We start from the raw sequence: 1,167 nt of genomic DNA, 5'->3' as shown, positions 1-1,167 counted from the left end.
TTGGTCCGGGCACTATTTCAAATAAATAAATGTGTCCCACTGGGAGCGCACCCCCTCCCCCTTTTATTCTTCAATTTCATCTAGTCTAGCGTCTGTCCAGCCTTTTTTTTTTTTTCTCCGGAGCAAGAGTGGGCGAAAGGATTGCCACGGTTTCGTGGGGAGAAAGACCAAGACTGGGAAGGCAACGCCGTCCGCCCAATGGTCGGAGGGGCAGGGTCTTAGGACGGCAGCGAGCCCAGAGCAAATTGGCCGCGGACGGCAGTCGTGCACGGATCCGCGAGGCGCACGTGCTCTCTGTTTTGCCGGGCCTGCCGGGCATTCCAGAGGCAGCGCCGACGACGTCACGCCGCGTTACGCTGCGTTTGAGCACTCACGAAATCCCGATTTGAGCGCGTTTCCTCGTCCGGGTAATGGGTCCGGCGACACCGCGAGACATTGGTCGGAGCCCGGCGTCCCTCGCGGGCGACGGCTCAACCCTGCCATCGGGCAACTGGGCAGCAACGTCGTGCCCTCCCTCCCGTAGGACGGCTAATCCCGCTGACGGGGCTGCGGACACCAACTGGAGTACTGCGGGTCCGACGCACGTACGTCGGCCGGAGATCGGGTTCCATGCCGCCCAGGCAGGGCGGGGACCGGCCGGACGACGTCCGGCGTTGTGGCGCCGCGTCCAGGCGACCCTTCTTGGCGGCTGTGTTCCAATCGCCTGCCGAAGGCTTTTTCGCGGTCGCTTCCCCGACGCTTTTTCACGGGCCTGTTGACAGGCGTGACGGCGCGCTTCTGTCGAGTCACGGCGGGAATGCGGCGTGAGTTGCTGCGGCCAAGAGCGACCTCCAGCCCGATTCACGGCGGCGCTCGAGATTCGAGACGGAGACAAAACGCGACGAAGGCAGGCCACCGTCGTCGTCGCTCTCCCTCTCGGCAGCGCTGAAGCCGGGCTCTGGTTTCGAGCCGAGGCTCGGAACCCCGAGCTTTGTGCCCGGCGCAGCGGCGACGTCCAAAAGGAAGACCGACAAGTGGCGAAGCCCCGCCCGGAGGAAGCCCCTAGGCTGCCTCCTACGCCCCGGGAGCAATCGCGCGGCCACGAGCGCAGCGCGTGCAGCCGCCTAAGGATTCGGGAGCCCGAGGTTCTGGTTCCAGAATCCTTAGAGGGTTCTGGAAGCCCTCCTC

This window comes from Ixodes scapularis, unplaced genomic scaffold, assembly GCF_016920785.2.
Source record: "Ixodes scapularis isolate PalLabHiFi unplaced genomic scaffold, ASM1692078v2 PGA_scaffold9__187_contigs__length_104089568, whole genome shotgun sequence".
Taxonomy (NCBI): Eukaryota; Metazoa; Arthropoda; class Arachnida; order Ixodida; family Ixodidae; genus Ixodes; species Ixodes scapularis.
The sequence above is the reverse complement of the archived record's forward strand: the minus strand, read 5'-3'. Positions refer to the sequence as shown.